Genomic DNA, 22,566 nt, shown 5'->3' with positions numbered 1-22,566 from the left:
AATCGCAGTTTTTAAGTAAACTCACTCTAAAAAGATAAACGCACAGACGCGAATACACGCAACTTCCATCTCTCTCTCTCTCTCTCTCTCTTGAATAGGCAATATTTAAGAAAATGGTTTAGTGATTTCTAATTATTGGGGGCATTAGCCCCCATCAATGTCTACGGCAGTTATCGTTGTGGCACTATAGTCTGTAATGATATGACGTTAGCAAATATTAGCGATTTTGAGTAACATGACCATTAATAGCTATGAACTCACAATTGAATGTAACATAAAACAAATGATTACTTTTCGTTAAAATCTTTATTTATGCCAAAAAAGCTTACATTTATGTGCCTTTTGTTCACATATTCGCTGTAGCAGCCATGTTTCCGAGATAATTCATACCCCTTCATTTGAAGTGTGGTCCCGAATCTTTGTTTGAAGGGCTATCTGGCCCTTCCCCTTCCCCCTACCCCTCCAACCAAAAGAGAATCAAGACAGGGAAAGGGCTAAGGGGTAGAATTGGGATTGGGCCTATGATAACTCTGGCTCAGAAACCAAAATCTGCCACAAATGTTTTTTTTTTTTACCAAGGATCCCAAACCCCTCGGAATGGAGGAAAATCCAGCGTCCATGACTCAAAGGATTTCGCGACTGAAAAGGATTTCCAGCTATTAAGGGCAGATGTGCTGTTCTAGCAAGCGTGGGTTTTCACGGATGCTGGGAAAATGAAAACTGCAGATTAATACTTTAATTTTGACTTTTAAAAAAACCCGATTCAAACGTGTCTGGCTCGTCCAAACTCAAGAGCAGGAGCTCCTGCAGCTCTGGAGTCTATTCTAGCAGAACTGCATGACAGCGCTCAGATCTGGCCTTTTAATCCCATTACACAGACAGACAGCGAGAAGAGACACAACCCAGAGACGTCCATTTCCTGTTCCTCTGAGCGGCTGGGATTGGATTCTGATGGCTGGAGGCTGTGCTTTGTTGTTTATGCAGATTTTCTCCGCTCTGTCGTCTCATTGTTGATGGAGTCCAGGACTGATATTCCTCCTCATCTCTACATTACAGCTATCCATAAATCCATCTACCCAAACAATAAAGTTGAAGTACAGTGTTTGACAGTGGCGTCTGCTGAAATCAAATCCATAAATGGTTGATGTCTGCAATGGTTTGATGTATTATTGTGCTAACAAAGCAATGCTAATGCTGTATATTTTCAAATAGAAAAAAGTTGGATAATAAACAATGTAATATATAAATGCTTTTTTTATTAAGCTATGATAACAGTATTTTTTCATTTTCTTTAGAGAGAAAGTTTACTGATAATTTTTTTTTTTTATATTCATGCACACTAACATTCTTCTATGTTAAGGGTCACAGTTTTTAAATATTAAGTTTTTAATTAATATTTTTTTTAATATGCAGTAGCTATATTGCTAATTTTATCCTATTAAAAAAATAATAATTTAATACAGGTATTGGTGTTGATGATGATTTTGTGGATAGCGGCTTTGATAGTATGATAAAGATGGCATTAAACAAAATATTATTTAATATATACTTGATTATGGTGACACACTTTTTTATATTAATTTAAAATTATAATTTTATAAAATGTATTATTTTAGTATTTCTAATAATATTTTTTATGTTATGTATTTGTATATAATAAAATGTCTAATATTGAATATTTATATATATATATATATATCTATCTATCTATATATATATATATATATCTATCTATATATATATATATATATATATATATATATATATATATATATATATATATATATAAATTGTAATGAAGTCTCTTGTGCTCAGTCTATAAATCTAAAAAGTCTAAAAAATAATAAATTACAATATTATAACATTACATAATATCCTGAATAATTATATAATAATATAATCATAAATAACATAATCATAATATATTATAAATAATAGAATATCTGTGTAATATCATTACAATTTAAAATAATTATAATATATTTTATAATGAAGTTTATTCCTATGATGTAAAGCTGAATTTTTAAAATAATTACTCGTCATCAATGTCACATGATCCTTCAGAAATCACTCTGATATGCTGATTTAGAAACATTATCAGTGTTGAAAACAGTTATCCTTTTGTTAAAAAAAGAACAGCATTTTGAAATATAAAAAGTCTTTATAATAAGAAAAAGAGTTTGAGAAAACAAATGCCTCTAATGTTAAAAGTGGTAATTTTTTTTACCACTTAATATCTAATTGCTCAGTTTGCCAAAGCACACAATGTACTCCATGCACAAGTAGAAGCGCCGCTGGTTTTTACACAAGCCAAGCAAACTGCAAATTGCCATTTGCTGCTAGTTATCAGCTAAGATAAAGTTGTTGTTATTAATGAAGACACTGTACATGACGGTCTGATGCTCGAGTGATCTGGCAGCGTGAGTGCAGTCCTGCTGGTGCACCTCTTAAGATAATTCACATGCTTCTGCTTATCCACAGCAGCTGCTTGATCAAAGACACTGCACAGCTCTCTCCAGCCAATCACAGAGCGGCACACCTGCCCTCAGCCAATCACAGCCCTCCACGGAACAGGTACTATCATACAGAGATTCCCCTGAGACACTCCGGTCCTAATTAAAGTCAGAACCAATTTTACTATATTTTTAAAGAATACAGAGAGCTTATATATGTAAATTTGAACATTACCATAAAAATATAACCACGTGAATCTAATCACGTCTGAACGGTGATATCAACTGTATATCGTCTCAGGGGTTTAGATAACACTCAAACTCACTCGAGTCAAGCCGTATCTTCAGACTCATTTATAAATAGAGAGAGGAGAGATTAGACACAGGAATCCTGATAGCTGCAGCGCTTGACCACGTCTCCACTGTCAGATTTCTCACTACAACAAGTTACTTTTTCTAATTAGTGTGGTTATTGTTGTTGTTTTTTTTTCTGTAATTGCAGTAAAGCTGAAATAAAATAAAATCGTTAAATAAAACAAACAAAATGCATACTGAAAATGTAATACAAAAGGCCAATTATATAAATAATGGTAAAATAACATTATTATTTTATAATAATGAAATTATTAAAAGAAAAAAAATCATAGCTTAATTAGAAAACCAGTAACTAGCATTAAAACTTATACTAAAATATCAAATTTATAAATATCATTATTTTGATATTTCAACCAATATTTATTTTCTTTTATGGCCAATAACTGATAACATTAAGGTCATATTTTTTATTAAACTAAACTAAACTAAACTAAACTAAACTAAACTAAAAATAAAACAGTCGCTTCAAATGCCAGAAGTAAATTAAATTATTTCAATTATAGTTCAATTATCTGCATTTATATTTGCTAAATATAATATTTAACATTATTATTCAATTGTTAGTGTTTTAAAGAGTATTTCTAAGTGAGCATATGATGGCAAATTTATAAAAAAAAATAGTGCATACTCTGTGGTGCACATATAGTGCACATAACTGAAGTTATTTCATAATAAAATTTTAAATAGGATGTGGAGAATGTTGTTTTGAAGAATGTATGGACGCAGCGCCGCAGGTTTGTGCATTGGTTTTTCCTCATCTCATTAACACTTTGACAGTAGTACTATTTGATAAGCCTTAATTGCTCACATTAATTATCTCATCAGGGTTATTTCAGCTCTCGTTGATGCTGAGAATTAACAAACTGTAGGAAGTGAAATTAAAAATTAGAGAACAGTGTGCAACACCTCAGACAACATTAGTCCCCAATTAAATGTGTGAGTTTCCCAAAACTTCCTAACAGATAAACACCAGAGAGCCATCCAGCATCTGCTAAAACCAGAATGATAATTACACAAGATGTTAATGGACAAACTGAAACATTTGAGTTAAAACATGAGCACAGCTATTTAATCATAAATATTAATTTATTAATTTTGTCATCTAGCTGCCAAGGCAAAATTTCTCATTTTCATTTAAGTTGTAGTAATAAAACCACTAAAATTTGACAACGAGAACTCTATGTAGACATACATATTTATTATTAGTAATAAAAAATTATAAAATACACAACAAAACTATTAAAACCTCAATTATAATGAAAATTAAGATAGAAAATAAATTTTTACTAATGCTAAAATACACAACGTGTTAATTACATTTGGTGCATTTGCTCTTAAAAGCTTCCTGACTTTGTTAGGAAATGAAGAGTTTTGTACAACACAACATTTTATTATAATGAAAATGACTTGAAAGCATGTCATAATTATAGTTTTCAAACTGAACATTGTAGGAGTGCATTGATTGTGTCTGCAGAAAGGGAAAATCGGTTCAAAGCCAGAGAAAGTTATTACATTTTGATCAAAGATAATGAAACCAATCTTTTTTTGGTAATGAAACCAATCTTTTAACATGCACTGATGAATCATGCACAATAAGAACAGGAATATTTCCATTTCAGCTCACTTTAAGATGCCTCCTACATTTCAATAAATATTCAAATTATTAGAACCACCACATTTTGGGCCAGAGAAAATAAAAAAAGCCATGTCTATAACTTATTTTAAAACTTTTTTTTTCTTCAAAAAAATATATTAAAATGGAGGAAGTTTATGCTAAAATCAAAAAACAAACAAATCAGTTAGTTTGGACAGAAAAATAATCTTAATTCAAAGGAAAAACAAGATTATTGGCAGATGTTTTTAATTTTTCATAAATACATATACAAATTAAATCATGAATTAATATAATAAAACTATGTTTTGTTGTTGTTTTATATCCTTCTTTACATTTGTACTGAAAAATAAGATTTATTTTATTTTATTTTATTTTATTTTACTCAGTGTTCACCACCAAAGATTGAGATTAAATACACCAAAATGATTTTAAATAATGGCCTCTTTTTAAAAATGGATTTTGGTCAAACGCTTAATGAAGTGTAAATCCATTAATGGGATCTCTGATGGTGTGTTGCCCTGGGGAATCTTTCAGAAGACGCACCAGGACACTCGATATCCTGCCGTTTCTGTAGAGCTTAATGAACAGACTCAAACAGAAAGAAAACTCGCCTGTGAGCAAAGGTGGAGAGGAGAACTGCTCCCTTAGCTCTCACATCCTTGGAGATGAACGAAGGTCAGCGGATGCTGGAGCACCAGGTTGGTGCTGGATTGACAGCATGACTCTGAAAGGAAACATGGTAACAGGAAATGGTAAATGTAGTGAGGTGGAAAGCACATAAACACACACACACACGCAGATCTCCCACACAGCCTGTGGCATCACCAGACAAACTGTCTGACTAACCTGAACTGATGTGTCTCTCTCTTCAGGGTGTCCTGTCAGTCTGGCCCACATGTTCACTCGTTCACTAGATGAGTTTCCAGAAAAAGTGCATCATCTTCAAACTCCTGTAAGCACACTGAACTGAATTCACCTCCGTCAGTGAAACAGCAGCTACAAATGTAGTGATTTAAAACATCATAAGAACACACAGATGCTACTCCAAAAGGCAACAACATTATCTTTTTCCTTATAAGACACCTTATGTGTCCATTAGAGAGAAGACGATCCAATAATTCATTGCAACATACTCACTGTAAAGAATTCATCAAGTATCTATATCTATACATACATCTATACATACATTTAAAAATGTAAAGAAAAAGTTAAAATCAATAAATGATAATTGTATATATGTATATACATACACAAACACACACACACACACACATATATATATAGTATACACAATCTCATCATAGCATCATACATATTATCAAGTCACAACTCTACACTAACTTACCATTACTAACTATATTAGTGCAGCGATGTCTTTAGCAAAGCAGCATGCTAATATCAATTGTTTAGCCTCATGAGGAACTCTTTTTTTATGTGTATGCAACAGGGTTTGGAATAACAGCGTTTAAAAGAACGGCGTTAGGTAACTATGTTATTTTTTCAGTAACCGGGTAATCTAACTAATTACTTTTCCCGTCGTTTCAACGCCGTTAACGTTACTAAACCTTAAATGCGGTGTGTTACTGTGCATTGATTTAATAAACTATGCAATCCGAGCGCACCCCTGGCTCACACAGCGAGTGAGCAGGTGGGTTAATAACGAGATAAGCGATTATGATTGGATAAGGCAGAGTCATGTGTTTCATGGTAGCCAATCAGAGCCAGTGTTTTTACACACATCCCGCCACACGCGGCAGCGCCAGTGGCGCCAAACAGACATAAACAACAGCTACACAGAGATTAGCAGCAGCGATGGCGAGTCAGGAGCAATCCGATGAAAAGTTGGCATTTTCAAGGCGGAGATATATAAGCACTACTTCAAATTCATTGTGGTCAAAGGCAAGGACGTGCATGTAATGTGTACATGCAATGTGTGACACGCATCTACAAAGCTAGTGCCCCAAACACTTTTCTTACAAAGATAATACTTGAAGTGCAGGATAAAACTCTTGCTGTCTGTTGACGTGCAATAAATATTGAAAGTTATGTACGAACACCTGTTCTACTCAATTCAACTGACTTGTGAAAACTGCAAAAAACAAACAAACAAAAAAAAAAACCAGTAACGCAAATAGTAACTTTCCCTGGTAACGAGTTACTTTTATTATAGAGTAATTCAGTTACTAACTCAGTTACTTTTTGGAACAAGTAGTGAGTAGCTATAACTAATTACTTTTGTAAAGTAACGTTCCCAACAGTGGTATGCCGAGAGTTCAGTCACTATGAGGTATTTTGTAGACAATATAAAAGCAAGCCTCTTGGTTTTGGAGCAGAGCTGGTAAACAAAGCCAACATTACTGTAGAAATATCGTGGCTTAATTAGATGAGGTACAATCATAATGAACATGAGCGCCCTAAAGAGAAGGCTGCACAATGCACACTTTGTTTTTGTTGGGAATCATGACTTTTTGCTGTGCCAACACAGATTGCGGCTCTCAAACTGAACAAATTATGAGGGAGCCGCGAGACCCTGGCGACCGTACACCATTTCAGTGTTTGACGAGTGATTCACTCCAAGCTGGAAAATGTTTCACAGACAGCAGGGAATAGGCCTTGTCTTTCACATGGCTAACTGAGTAAAGCTTGAACAGAAGCCATCCGCTCAAGAGTAAGAAAAGACGAGTGAGAACAGAAGTGTATGTTTGAATTTATATTTGAGACCTAATATTACTTATGGTGTTGCTATCACAAGAGTCCTTACTATTTCACATCTACAGCTTACTGTATATTGAGAACTTGAGAATCAGCCAATAACTAACAACCTATAATACATTAGGAACATACTATACAACTGCTCTCATAGACAGTAAAAGAAATGGACACAGCGACCCCATTGGAACTCAATTGAGACAAATGAAGCCCATTTTTAGCGTTTTTTAGCACTTCCGTTTCTGCCGCGCAGACTCAAACGAAGCTTGACGACGTCAGCAACCTGTCTGACAGATGTAAATCTTCTAGTGGCTGTGCGTGCAAACTGCCATAGTTAATCTTGCAGAGACGGCGAGCTTGAGCGGGGAGTTCTTTGTTGTGAGTGAGCAGGAGTAAGTAATCTGATTAATTATTTTGTATAGTATTTTAAAATGTAATGCCAGTACGCTATATTAAGTTAATTGCCTGCGAGCTTCTCCACCTGTCTGTACGGTAATGCGACAGAGAGATGAGTGGTTATGACGCAATCGTTAGCCTATTTTTACAAAAACTGTTTCTATGGGGCCATAATGTAACATAGAAGGTAATGGAGCCCTTTATACATTGTCGTGTGTCTTTAGAAATAAATAATGGACAAACAGAGTCTTTAAACGCCTCAGATGTAAAGTTATTCGCTGTCAAAGTGACGCCAAAATGAATGGGACTCAATTGGAATGCTAACGCAAGTGAAGTTCTGCTACAAGATGGCAGCACGCAGCCGACTTCAACTTCCGGTCGACTTCCTTGGGGCCTGACTGCTCAAAGGGTTAATATTTAGCTAGTTAGCTTTGGGGGTTAGCCCCTACTGGTAGATATTGTAATTGCAATGCATATTGTCTAACTTGCATTTTAATTTCTTCACTTGAAAAAGTTTTACTGTCAAGCTTTAGAGTTCTTGCAAGCTCTGTGAAAACAGGTTTCCAAATGTTTCTTACTAAAAAAATCGAGCAAAATGTTAAAATAAAAATTCAGTGGGGGAAAAAATCTAGTGAAATCTTAAAGATGTTACAGATTTAACATCTATGAAATAAATCTTCACTGGTTAACAATTACTAAAACAGAAAATAAAAGCATAACTCATAGTTTAGCAAAAAAAAAAAAAGAATTGGGAGGGAACTTGGAGAAATAGACATTTAAAAAAGAGAGAGAGAGAGAGAGAAAAGACAGATGGAGATGATTTGAATAAATCTGCACTTGATGTCTACATGAAACATCTTGGTCTTTATCTAGAATCTGCCCTCGGATCGCTTGAAATCCTGAAATCTGTCTCATTAATGAACATGTGGGTGGAAATCCTCAGATCTGCTCCTTACTCTGCTGCAATTACTCTAGTGTGGAAGAATCCAGAGATAAAACACAGACATCTTGAAACATAAAACAACAAGCTTCAGTGTCTTTGAGGCCCATTAGACTGCGCTTTTAGCCAAATGATCAATAGTTTCAACTCGATCTCCTAAATGCATAACAAGCCAATCAGACTTTGGAATCCATCACCACGGCGATAGAACCACCGTCTTAACAACGAGCCGCTCGTTAGCGATGACTGATGACTATCAGAACAGGAAGTAACCTGAAGAAAATCAAACGTAATTAAGTCTAGCCATCCGATCGATGAGCCCAATTTAGTTCTCCAAGAGGGAAACGATCCGCTGTAGCCAAGCGTACCTCGAGGAAAATCTGACCCTTACAGTAAATAGAAATCTCCGCCTCCTGGGACGCAGAATAAATTTAGACTCGTACAATTTCTGAAGAAATTGTGAAGTAATGGGAGCAAAGGAATCACAAAATAGCATGTTTTTCTTTAGAATTTTAGAAAGTACCCTTTTTTTTTTAAAGGAAACTCTTTTGTGAATTCAGGGAGCTTTTATGAAAAAGGTTCCCGAGGCCTCCTGCTGTTTTTAGCTTATGACTTGTTCTAGTGAAAAAAGGCAATAAAATTATTCCAGTGAGCTAATTAAGAGAAAAAGGAAGAGTTTCCCAGCCCTCAGGCGCTGATGGGGATCCTGACACTTGCACCGGCTCACATCAGACTGTGTCTCTCTGTGTGTGTGTGTGTGTGTGTGTGAGGCATTAGATTAGACTAGAGCTGGTAATATATTCTTATCCAGTCCTTGGCTAATTTTTTTTTTTCACTCACATAGAAGTAAAACATTTTGTAAGTGCTGGAGCCCCCCAGATATAAGTATATGCACATTTAGATATACTATATAATACTTCAATGTAATGAGGTCTGCCCACCAAGACTGCATTTATTTGATATAAACTACAGTAAAAACAGTAATATTATGTTTTTACCATTTAAAATAATTGTTTCCGATTTGGGAATATTTAAAAATGTTATTTATTCCTGTGATGATCATTGATCCAGTCTTCAGTGTCACATGTTCCTTCTGATATATTTTAATATGCTGATTTGCTGCTCAAAAATACACTTAAAATTATGCCACTATAATGCTGAAAAGAGTCATTGAGCTTCATATTTTTGTGGAATTTGTGTTTGTGGATTTTTTTTTAGGATTCTTTAATTGAAAAACAAAACAAAACAATATATATTTATAAATATATATAAATATATATATATATATATATATATATATATATATATAATGTAAAGTTTTTTTTTACATGCCTTTACTGTCACATTTGATACCACCAATAAATACCACCTCTTATAATGTCAGATTTATAAAAATTAAGATTCAATGAATCAACTGAATGCATCACAATGTCCAAATATATATATTTAATACAAACTATTAGTTCTTTATCATATATATGTGTGTCTGACCTCCTTGGCCATGCTGGATTATTGAAATGATCCATTCAACTGAATTAGTCCCAGACACAATTCTACAGAACCCAGTCTCCCTACAAACTCATTTCTCAGGTGGGTTTGTTCAGGCAGAGTGGGCTTCTGTTTAGGATGCTTAAAACCTCATCCACACGTACCCTAACTACACATGAAACGGCAAGCACAATCTTGCCAAAGCAATGTCTCTGTCCCGTCATGCGCAGACCCAGCACTCGTGTGCGAAGGTGAGGTTACTCCTATAACCGGCGAAAGTGGAGGCCAACCCTGGCAGCTATGAGCCTATTCATAACACGCAAGCCATCACATGAATAGATGTGTGGGAGATAATTCACATCTCGCGCAAAGGTCACTCTCAGCCTCTAAAATGCCTTTCAATTTCCAAGCAAATGTCAGCGCGCTGAGCGGCTTCTAAAAAGTTGGGCTTTTCTTTCAAACCGCGGCGTAATAGCTCATGTCCTTTTCATTCACTTTTCAAAAGGATACTCAAACGACTCCATTTATTCCCCAAACGAGGGGTTACCAGCATCATCTTACAACCACAGCTATTTCAGATGGTTTTTCTACTGCACTGTAAGCTTACAAACTTCTGCAGGTGACTTTCCTGTTGTCTAAATGTTAATGGTAATTACATGACATTAGTGCTGAAGGCCCTCGCAGTAATTCTGCCTGTATAAAAGCCAAAGCATGAAATGTGCTTTCTTTGCTTTCGTTGCTAATTCCTCTGCCACACGATTAGGTGCTAAAATGGGCGTAATTCCTCCCATAATGAGCGGCGTTCTATTGAAAAGGGTGCATGAATGTCAAAGATGGCACATAATCTCCTATTAGCCGTCAGAGTTCTGGAAGCCGCCTGTGAGGAGACTCACTGCTCACTTATTTCAATAAATTACGCATGCAATACTGAAGGAATGTACTTCTTTTCACGTTAATAATGGTATAATTTTAACCTCTTTTCTGGTAGCACAGCATTGGTTTTATAAGTCATCTATTAGTTAAAACATGAACTAAGAATGACCAATGCATTTGTTACAGTGTATATTAATCTTTGTCTACATGAAATCAAAATGCTTCTGTTCATTGATAGTTACATATTTATGTTAGTTTATTTTAGCTCAGGTCCATTAAATAATATGAACATATATAGGTTTTAATAACATATTTGGAAATGCTGACATTAAGTAAGATTAATAAATTGCTTTAGATCATTTAAATTTTTAGCTTAACTGGTGAGGACAACTAGAGTTTCCACGTCTTTTCAAGATGTTAAGTAGATAATTAAATTAAGGCATATAATTAGCAAATACACATGAAAACAAACAGATGCTTATAAAAAAGGCACAAATAAAACGTAAACGTAAACGTAAATAACTAACTAAATGATTACATATAGAAAAAAATGCATATAAAAATAAACTAAATTGTTGCTTATAAAATAAATAAATAAATGCATAAAAATAAAAAGATGCATATTAAATAAATGCATGAATTAATGCATATTGCACATGTTAATTAATATGCATTAATACATAAGATGCATATAAAATAATGAACAAATGCATAAACAAACAAACTGTAAATGAATGAATGTCACCAAAGGCTGCAATAAACAAAAAAAAAAAATATCTCCATGTTTATCTCCATGTTATTTTCTGTACAGACTTAAAAGAGTGTTTTTAATTTTTCCCCAATCCGAAGAACTATCTTTTCAGCCAAACTGTCACTGAAGCCAATTAGATCAACGGTTTAATGCAAGACGAAAAACTGTAAACACCTAAAAATAAATACATGTTTCCACTGGCTGGAAAACACAATGTTCTCTAAATGAAAGAACGATGCTGAATCATTCATTTCAAAGCATTCATTCATTCATTTTCAATATAACAACAAACAGCCTTATTAACCTAACCCAACATACATTTTTACTAAAATATTTGAATAAATGGAAACTTCTGTTGATGTTTTTGAGTGATGATAGAAAATGATAGCAATTAATGCAAAACAGCTTCTAGATGGCTCAAATTACTAGTTTTACACTACAATAATTGCAATGATTATGGTGTTTTGACAGAAACTGTGGTTCATGACCAGCTAAGATCTGCACAAGAATCTGTTCTCTGTGGGTCATATTTACGTTTGAAGAAAAATAACCAGAAGCAAAATGCAGCACCGAACACTTGAGTCAAGGCTCTGCTTTGTCAGGCGTCATGAATGTGACCTGAGGAGGTCAGGACTGGGTCTGTGATCTACTGTGAAATAAAGACGTGCACCTGGGAAAGCCATTATTAAGCTGTCATACAGCACAGTGACAGGAGCCGGCTTGGCATTTAGTGATCAGAGGTCTTGCTGAGCCCATATTATCTGTAAAATACAGGAAGTGAGTTTGTGAGAAAAAACCTTATCACAGATTTCGTACCAAACAGACGTGACGTGCATTCGTAACCTTTACAATGCTGTTTGGCTCTTGAGTTACATTTTTAATCACATTTATTCAGCAGAAAACATCCTTATCTTCTACTTTTCCTCTCTCTCCGGTCCTTTCTACAAGCTATCAGGCTTGAAACATCATTATGCATTTCTTACAAGGAGTCAGATTCCTTCCCGGTTGCCCTTTAAATCCTCTTCCTCTGAGAGCAGGTTCTGGAAGAGCCCACAGCTGAGAGTATGTTGTGTCCTGGAGAAGGATACAGAACACAAAAACATTGTGCACGGCTTTGTTTTAAAAAGTCACCAACCAGGTAAACTAGCTGATTGTTAGGTGTCAATTTCCTGGCTTCTTGAATATTAATTAGGCTAATTATTATAAACCAACACACCACCAAACTGATTGCATGTAATCAGATTCCAAAAAGAAGTAATGACATTAAAAAAAATTGAATATATTTATTTATCTGTGTTTTTTACTGTTTTGTTTTAGAAATATGGTACATAATAATATGATGTATTGTTTGGATTTTAATAAAGAATTTGCTTTTTACAAAAATGTCAACTACTTGATGGCATCATGGTTAAAAAATAAAATGTGCAAAGTCATTAATCAATTAATCTTAATTCTCATTAGAATTTTTACTGGAAAATCAAAACTAACAAACAAGAGACATGAGATATTACATACATCTCGACACTGAAGTTTCTTTAACACTGGTTTCTTTAGATTGTATTTCAAACACGCATTTGCTTTTTACAAAAATGTCAACTTATTGACATTAAAATTAGAGTTAAGTCATGTGAAATGCAATTTAAAGCACATTTAATGGTTATATTCTACATACAAATGTTACACAGTAAAGTACAGTCATTCTTTTAAATAATATATTAATTATTTGGGATATATACAGTGTATCTATCTATATACTGTATCTATGAAAACATATATATTAGTCCTGTCAAAATGATCATTTGCATCCAAAATAAAAGTGTGTGTTCACATAACGTGTGTGTGTGTGTACAGTGTATATTTATATATATATATATATATATATATATATACATACAAATGCATGTATATATTAAAGAAATATATGTAATATAAATTAATATACAATATAAATCATATACATGTATATTATTAAATATATAAATAAATATAAAACTATACAAAGTACACAAACATATATTATGCAAACACAAACTTTTATTTTGGATGGGATCAATCGATTTGACCCACACTTATCATGAATAATGAATTGTATAATTTTTATCCTTTATTTGATCTTATTTGCCTTTTTTATTATTACTGGAAAACCAAAAATAAATGAAGAAAAAATAAAATAAAAAGGCAAAAATAAAACAAATAAATAAATTATCAGGGGACAGATGTTCCAGATGAAAACAAACTCCTGTGGTTTTTGGCAAATCTTTGAAGAAAACCAGCCCCCCATTATTATTTATATATTTAATTATAAATTACACGGTTTGTATCCTTTATTTGATCTTAAAATAAATCAATATCAAGAGAAATGAGATCTTACGGGGGACACGCACGGCTGTGCTGGATGAACACAAACGCCTGATGTTTCTCCATCTGTCACCGTGCCTTCAGACGCTCTCGCTGCTGTCGTCCACTTCGGACGTCCTGAAAGCACTTCAGACTTCAAACTTTCCCAAAGAAAGTTTAGTGCTTCTTCAATCTCCCATCAAACCCCACAACCATCACGAACGAGCCACCTGCAAAAACTAAAGACGTTTCATCCATCTTCTTAACAAATGCCTCCTTCAAGATGCAGAAGTTATTAATGATAATAATCAATAAAAAAGAAATAAATAATACTAAAATGCTAGAAAAAGCAAGCATTACTGGTTTCACTGCTAATAGGCTGAACTTCATGTCACTTCTTCTGTACTGCATTATGCTGCAGATGAGCGACTAAAGATCTATGTATTCAAGACTATTTACATGATTTATTTCAGTATGTGATATAACAAACACATTATGTGTAGTAGCAGCAAACATCTGTTGTAGATATCAGAGCTGCGTGTGAGCGTCTGAGAGCTGACAGCACGCATGTAGGGAAGCCGTCGATACCCTCAGCAAACCGTTTAGGATTCTTCTGATACTGTGCCGAGAGAGAGAGAGAGAGAGAGAGAGAGAGAGAGAGGGAGGAAGTCCTCAGCGCTCCATGAGAGACATCTTCCAACAATGCCATCAGTTCCTGCTACATGCTTGTTGCCATGGAAACCCCATCCGAAGCAGGTGAAAATCAGAATGGGGAAATCTGATGAGTTATTAGAGCTGTGGGTGTGGCTGGTTGCTAAGGTGTTGTTATGCAGTTGCTAGGATGCTCTGGGTGGTTTCTAGGGTGTTGGTAAGCAACGTGGTGGCTTATTGGTCCAAGTCAATGGAGAGATTATGTCAAGTATAGCATTTATATATAAATGTATGTGCGTAGTTCTGCCTATATATATATATATATATATATAAACGGGGGCTAACAAAAAAAAAACGAAACATGCGATTACAATAAAAAAAAAAAAAAGGGTGCTAACTAAAATTAAAAAAATTATTTTTTATGTTTTTATTATATATATATATATATATATATATATATATATATATATATATATATATATATATATATATATAAATAATAAAAACTTAAATATATTTTTTATTTTAGTTAGCCCCGTTTTCTATTTTTTATTGTAATCGCATGTCTCCTTTTACTAAATAAAATAAAACTAAATAAAATAAGATAAAACTGAATAATAAATAATAAAGAATAGTAGTATAGTTATAATAACAAAAAATGATTATCATTTAAAATCAAGAAGTCTAAAGAAATGTTATATTATTTAATTACTTAAGTATTTATAAATCATTATACAGTTCTGCCTATATTACACAAATAAAAAATACACAATTTTATAATAAAAAATATTGTATTACAGTAGTAAGAATGACAGAGTAATGAAAATAAGGTTAAAAAATACAAGAAAGAATTAATAAAAATATTATAGTATTTATAATAATAAAAAATACATCTTAAAAGATCATAATGGCCCTATGTTATGTTTTGAAAAAAAATATTAATACTTCATAAACTAAAATGAAAACATGGCTATGTATTAAACATCACTAATAGAGTTGCTTACCTTTACAACAGTTATCGTATTATTATAATGGATCATGATGATCATAACACATACGCTTTATGGGGAACATGCAGGTCATGGAAATCTGACCTACATCCGAGTGTCTCCCGCCGCTGGACATCAGCAGACAGCGCTGATGAAGAGCAGCATTGTGACTGTAAAGTGACTAATGCCAGCGCTTGCCAGATCCACGCTCCGAGTGGGAGTCTGGCTGATGCTAACGCTTTAACACTCATTATATCAGCTGAAACGCTCTCTCTCCCCTTATGTCTGATTTGGGCACTGACCGGGCCAGATGGACATGCATCCATCTTTGTTGGAAAGAATGGTCACTGTGGATATTTCCATCTCAAAGCACCACAAGCATTTTTCCCTTTCAGATCTTTGATGGCAAGAACTGGAAGCAGGTAGTTTGTGAAGAAGTCTTCCCCCAAACTTACGGCTGCACTTTCCTCTGGGTATCTGCCAGCTGATAGCAGCGAGGTTGCTATGGAAACAGTCAGGACTTATCGTGGAGGAGGGGATGCATTTTATCACCGAGTGTCAGGATGGAAAGTCCAAATATCTTTAGTACAAACCATCATACATTTGTTTTGATTCAGCAGAAATGAAGGAGCATATATCTATACAGTATATATAGATATATCACAAAACCTCTCAAATACATGTTCAGATCATATTTCACCACAATATCCAAAAAATATTGTACAGAAAGGATAAAGGCTGTGTTTAAAGACCATTAAGGCACTTAAAAAATTACAGTAAAATTTACCAATTTAAATGAAAAGGTATATATATATATATACAGTATTGTTCAAAATAATAGCAGTACAATGTGACTAACCAGAATAATCAAGGTTTTTCGTATATTTTTTTATTGCTACGTGGCAAACAAGTTACCAGTAGGTTCAGTAGATTCTCAGAAAACAAATGAGACCCAGCATTCATGATATGAACGCTCTTAAGGCTGTGCAATTGGGCAATTAGTTGAATTAGTTGAAAGGGGTGTGTTCAAAAAAATAGCAGTGTGGCATTCAATCACTGAGGTCATCAATTTTGTGAAGAAACAGGTGTGAATCAGGTGGCCCCTATTTAAGGATGAAGCCAACACTTGTTGAACATGCATTTGAAAGCTGAGGAAAATGGGTCGTTCAAGACATTGTTCAGAAGAACAGCGTACTTTGATTAAAAAGTTGATTAGAGAGGGGAAAACCTATAAAGAGGTGCAAAAAATGATAGGCTGTTCAGCTAAAATGATCTCCAATGCCTTAAAATGGAGAGCAAAACCAGAGAGACGTGGAAGAAAACGGAAGACAACCATCAAAATGGATAGAAGAATAACCAGAATGGCAAAGGCTCAGCCAATGATCACCTCCAGGATGATCAAAGACAGTCTGGAGTTACCTGTAAGTACTGTGACAGTTAGAAGACGTCTGTGTGAAGCTAATCTATTTTCAAGAATCCCCCGCAAAGTCCCTCTGTTAAAAAAAAGGCATGTGCAGAAGAGGTTACAATTTGCCAAAAAACACATCAACTGGCCTAAAGAGAAATGGAGGAACATTTTGTGGACTGATGAGAGTAAAATTGTTCTTTTTGGGTCCAAGGGCCACAGGCAGTTTGTGAGACGACCCCCAAACTCTGAATTCAAGCCACAGTACACAGTGAAGACAGTGAAGCATGGAGGTGCAAGCATCATGATATGGGCATGTTTCTCCTACTATGGTGTTGGGCCTATTTATCGCATACCAGGGATCATGGATCAGTTTGCATATGTTAAAATACTTGAAGAGGTCATGTTGCCCTATGCTGAAGAGGACATGCCCTTGAAATGGTTGTTTCAACAAGACAATGACCCAAAACACACTAGTAAACGGGCAAAGTCTTGGTTCCAAACCAACAAAATTAATGTTATGGAGTGGCCAGCCCAATCTCCAGACCTTAATCCAATTGAGAACTTGTGGGGTGATATCAAAAATGCTGTTTCTGAAGCAAAACCAAGAAATGTGAATGAATTGTGGAATGTTGTTAAAGAATCATGGAGTGGAATAACAGCTGAGAGGTGCCACAAGTTGGTTGACTCCATGCCACACAGATGTCAAGCAGTTTTAAAAAACTGTGGTCATACAACTAAATATTAGTTTAGTGATTCACAGGATTGCTAAATCCCAGAAAAAAAAAATGTTTGTACAAAATAGTTTTGAGTTTGTACAGTCAAAGGTAGACACTGCTATTTTTTTGAACACACCCCTTTCAACTAATTGCCCAATTGCACAGCCTTAAGAGCGTGCATATCATAAATGCTGGGTCTTGTTTGTTTTCTGACAATCTACTGAACCTACTGTTAACTTGTTTGCCACGTAGCAATAAAAAATATACTAAAAACCTTGATTATTCTGGTTAGTCACATTGTACTGCTATTATTTTGAACAATACTGTATATATATATATATACATCGTGATTGTGATAAATTATAGAAATATTGTAATAAATTGTACAAATTATATTTAAATGTAAATTGTAGTAATGACAGTATTTATATAAAATTAAATTACAGTAAAATATAAAGCAATACAAATAACAGAAAGTTGGAATTACAGGTTTAAATAATAATACATTCTGAATCTATATAAAAACGTGAAAGAATTTAGCATTTTTATATTAATTAAAACAATATTATTTTAGTAGTAGTTCAAATTAAAGAATAATGACAACTATGGGAAAATCTTAAATTAAATCTTTGTTTTTATTTTTTATTTTACAAACAGTTTTATTTTTTTTAACCATACCAAAAAGGACTTTAAACATCATATAATTGCTAAACATGGTTATTTTTTTCTTTAATTTTGTGAATAAATTTGAGCTGGATGTGTTTTCGTGAAATTCACCCATTGCTGCATTCCCAAGACTTGTTTTTCTCAAATTCACTCCAGTCCAATTTTAGGTATTGCTGCTAATTTAGCTTGATTTTTGATGGCTGTTCAAGATCATTCCGTACTAAACTCTCTCTAACCCTCGTAAAAGATGTACTGTAACTTCCCAAACCTCCTTGAATGTTTGTTTGCTGATAATATCTATGTGGGTGCATTTGCAAATCACTAAAAGGCACCGAGCCCAGTTATTAAGAATGAAAATACGAAAAAATGCTTTTTACGATGTGACGAATGAAGCTTGCACAGCTGGTTCAGATTTCTGCTGTGCTTTGAACCTTTTTTCTGTCTCTCTCTCTTCCCTTTAGGATCCCTGGTAATTTGAGCATAATAATTAATCAGGATTTATGCCAGGGTGGAGAGATGCTGTGCGATCGCGCTCTCTCACTTTCATGCTCTTCCAAAAGTGGTTCAGATAGAAAAGGACTGCTAAAATAATGAACGTTTCTCCATGTGGTTATGAGAGACATGAAACAGACAGAGAGAGACAGGCTGTCGGTCTGTTTACCTGCTTAATCCGAAGCTGATCTGATCATGACGTGTAGATCTGTGGTTGCTTTTGCTTCCACTGAAGGTCTGATTTCTTGCTTTTAAGATTTTTCGCCTGGTATGAAAAGTAAATATGAACTTGTTTTCAAAGGACTTCCATCCATCTCATAAAATCAAAAAGGTTGAGAACAACCGATTCAACAATGGATGATACAAAGAGAATAACAGAAGCTGAGAAACGAAAAAAACAGGAAAGACGCAGGCGGCACCAGTGGTGTAGCGATTACGCTACATATGCAAAAAATTTGTAGGGTCCCCCCCAAATGTTATGGGCTCCAACTCAGTTAACTTAACTTTGGCCCTATTCAGAGGCATCGTGCCCATTCAAATTTCTTAGCCAAGTGGATTTTAAACGCAACTTCCAAAAGACAAAAAATAGCCGAATAATTTTTTATATTTGATACAATCAAATATATCAATCATTCAGTGTGTCATCTCATCAGCTTCTAAATTCAAATCTGCGCTCGTGCTTTGGCTGGAGCTGAGCAAGAGAAAGATGCATTTGTTTTATAACCTGCATTATAACCAATCAGACACGATTCTTTTGAGTTTGTAGATGCAGTGGCCAATCAGAGACATTCAGTTGAGTCATCGCTGAAACGCATTTTGTTCACTTGCTCGCTGACTGAATTTTTAAGCGCAAATTTTACAAACATAAAATGTTCCAAACATATTTCTAAATTAACTTAATAAAGAAACAGAAAGAAATATGACCACTGTGCCATTAAAGACCAAAACTGAAGTATTTGAATAGCTTTGTAATGGGGAAGAGAGAGAAAAAAGACATGGTATCCAGACGGACTCGGGCAGAGAATTTGCATAAGCTGTTGGACAAGGGCCGGGCCCATGCAGGGCTCTGTTCATTCCCTGGTTTCAAATTAAAGTTCCCCCCAGCTCGGCCGGCCCCCAAACTGCCCGGGCCCATATGCACCTGCAAACCCTGCATGCCCTGACTCTACGCCACTGGGCGGCACGATAAAAGGATGAATCGGAGCCAAGTGACTGAATAATGGATGATTTCCTCAAAAGTAAAAACAGAATCATTCTAACATTTGCAAGATAAAAATCAGCTGAATGGGAACAGCGGCAGAATCCAATCCCTCCTCAGATGTTATCAATCATGTGTTGTTTGATATTGACTATGAACTCACTAAACTCTGGCATCAAAGCTTGATTTGTTCCCTTTTTAGGGAAAGAATAAAAATGAAACATTTGTCATCATTTACTCACCCACATGCTTTTTCCAAATCCCGATACGATTTTTCTTCTGTAAAACACAAAAAGGAAATGTTACGCCATGAGGAATTTTAAACTTGGTGTGGCCTGGTGAAAAGCGTCATTTTTTTAACTAATCATACAGGTCAATGAGATTTTCAGGTTAAATGTGTCTTATCCGATCTATCCTCTATCACATGACTTCGTCTGAAGAACATTGAACATTTTTCAATTTAAAGAACATTCTGTGTAAGAGAAAGGTTCCATTGATGATATAAAGCTTCTTCACCGAACCATTGATGCTAATAAACAACCTTTATTTTTAAGAATGTACTTTCATTGTATGGTTAAGAGCAGCTCGGATCTGCCTGGCAACTTAAGTTTCACAGAAGAAAGTCAGTTATATGGCTTTAAACAACATAGAGAGAGAGAGCAAGAATGCCAAAATGTTCATTTTTCGAAGATCTATTCCTTTAAATGTTCTACTCTGTCTCAAATCTTCTAAAAATTTTTTCTTCGCTGATGCTGTGGTGACACCTGTAAAATAAGTAGAAGAAAAAAGGTGTTGTCTCTTAAATGTCACCTGTGCCGCTTGAGCCTCGCCGTTTGGGTTATTTCAGGATTAATTGATGCCTTAGTCTCCATTGTGTGGTGGCGCAAAGATAGATCTTGCGTCCTCGAACTCTGACAGGTTTACAAGACGTCCCTTTGATGGGTGCCAGCACATGTCAGCATGGTGTCTGTGCACCTGTTACACTGCCTACATCACGCCAGGAATAACTGATCAAGGCAGAATGACTCATGAAACGTGCGGGTCAGGACTGGGTTTTCTTCCCTGAGCAGAGATTTTGATTCCCGAAACTCTTCCCAGGATGATGATGAAACCTTGGTCAAGCAGAAGAACTTCTTTAAAACACATTAAATAGTCATTTAGCACTTCTGTCTCAAATGACCCAGGTTGCTCGCTTAAGGGTACAATGGCGATATCTGATAGATTGTTCTTCTGTGGAATATTTACCTCTCTTCTGCTTCCCAGAGTAAACCATCAGAGTTTCCTAAAATAAGAACAACCAAGGAAACAAAACCCAGTGAAACCCTTCAGAGACTGTGGTGTAAAGGTTTAGGCTCGGGGCTGGTTACCTCAAAGTTTCTGTTTGATCCCTGCAAGAGGTGAGCCATGAACCATCTCCATTGTGCCCTTGAGCAAAGCACTTAACTCCAGGTTGCTCCAGGCAAAGTGTCACTGTAAAGGAGATATTCATTCATGACGTCAATTTTTAGTTAGACCTGGAAGGCTAATTCACCATGGGTAGTCTCAGGAACTTCAAATGGGTTTAGAATAGAATAGTTTCTGATTTATGAGTAAAAAAGCCTGTGGATGATGTTACTTGAAGAGATTTAACATCAAATGGTATATGAAGTTATGCACGTTTACCACTGTTCTGCCAAAAAATCCAATAATTTTATTAGGAATTGTAAAATTGGAAGTGCCACAAGAGGACAAAAAAGTTCCCCTTGCTAATTTTCAAGTTGGTCACACTAATTTGTCACACTGACCGACAGAAAACAGGTTGGTTTTAATGTGACTTCTGTGTGAGCAGTGCTTTAAAATTCTTTACGCTGTTGAAAATGGGTCTTTTTTTTGCTTGTGAGCCAAGACCTACAATGATTCGTCAGGCATGAAAGCTCACATCCTTAAGTCTAAGTCCTTGCTGAGAAACTTATTAGCAGTACATAATAGTTTCAAAATTCACAAAAAAAATTGTGAACGTTTCTTCAAGTAATGTTAAATGCACATCTTATTTTACTCCTACAGTAAATCGAAAACTTCTAGGAAAACAAACTGAACTGAACTGAAGCTGATTGCAGCAGTATTGCAACCTCACCCAAATATTGTCGAAATTAAGGCTCTTTTTGTTTAGGAAAAAAAAACAACTGATTTGAATCTTCTCAAATGAAATTGTCTTTTGCAAACCTTACACTACCTGTGTTTCCATACTCGTTATGAATTACGAATTAAACTTATGTGCAAAATTGGAATATCGCGTGAAACATTTGTGAATACTGTTTCCATCCAGCGAGTTAAAGAAAACAAAAGCGTAAATTCCTGATTAACTTTCGCTAAATATCACAAAGAAAAATTACATTTGCTGCAGTAGGAGAAGGCACTGTATATAATGATTACTGTATATAATAAATTACAAGCTTCAGAGCGTGCAGACGAAACGCAGCCATGTTTTTTTTTTTTTTTTGTAGCCTGCTCTGGGAGTAAATTATATTGA

The 22,566-nt window shown here is 34.9% G+C and overlaps 2 long non-coding RNA genes across 2 annotated transcripts; both read right to left on the bottom strand.

Annotated features, from left to right (window-relative positions):
- Positions 1 to 4,795: 4,795 nt before the first annotated feature.
- On the bottom strand, positions 4,796 to 14,894 carry LOC128013936 (uncharacterized). Its single transcript, XR_008183459.1, has 5 exons — positions 13,972 to 14,894; positions 12,584 to 12,674; positions 12,271 to 12,361; positions 5,290 to 5,439; positions 4,796 to 5,167 (listed from the first exon to the last, which is right to left on the bottom strand). It is a non-coding gene; the product is annotated as an uncharacterized LOC128013936 (long non-coding RNA).
- Positions 14,895 to 18,631: 3,737 nt separating this feature from the next.
- LOC128014527 (uncharacterized) lies at positions 18,632 to 21,829 on the bottom strand. The gene is made up of 3 exons (XR_008183570.1): positions 20,868 to 21,829; positions 20,300 to 20,336; positions 18,632 to 19,124 (listed from the first exon to the last, which is right to left on the bottom strand). It is a non-coding gene; the product is annotated as an uncharacterized LOC128014527 (long non-coding RNA).
- Between the last annotated feature and the right edge of the window lie 737 nt (positions 21,830 to 22,566).

Source organism: Carassius gibelio, chromosome B25 (assembly GCF_023724105.1).
Source record: "Carassius gibelio isolate Cgi1373 ecotype wild population from Czech Republic chromosome B25, carGib1.2-hapl.c, whole genome shotgun sequence".
NCBI classification, from domain to species: Eukaryota; Metazoa; Chordata; class Actinopteri; order Cypriniformes; family Cyprinidae; genus Carassius; species Carassius gibelio.
This window is presented reverse-complemented; position numbering and strand designations above follow the sequence as displayed.